The sequence below is a fragment of the Apaloderma vittatum genome, unplaced genomic scaffold (genome assembly GCF_000703405.1).
Source record: "Apaloderma vittatum isolate BGI_N311 unplaced genomic scaffold, ASM70340v1 scaffold27296, whole genome shotgun sequence".
In the NCBI taxonomy this organism is placed as follows: domain Eukaryota; kingdom Metazoa; phylum Chordata; class Aves; order Trogoniformes; family Trogonidae; genus Apaloderma; species Apaloderma vittatum.
In genome coordinates, this window is record NW_009723732.1 from 1 (window position 1) to 289 (window position 289).

Sequence of the window (289 nt, forward strand, 5' to 3'; positions counted from 1 at the left end):
GGAGAGCAGTCATTTCTGCTTGGCTGCTGGGTTTATTGCGTCAGAGACCAGCTTCACCCATCGCCTCGAGGGGCCAGGGCAAGACCCCGATCCCCTCACCCCCTCCCGACCCACTCACCAGGACTGGGAAAGCCGGGAAGTGAGGGCAGCCCAGCATGGCTGTGGGGCCTCTCCTGCACAGCCGAGCGTGAAATGGGCTCAAAAGAAAAGGGACGGCGTAATGTTCCCGGGGCCGGGGGTGGAGGACGCTTGTCCCCCACGTCCCCACCACGGCAGCAGAGTTGGGACT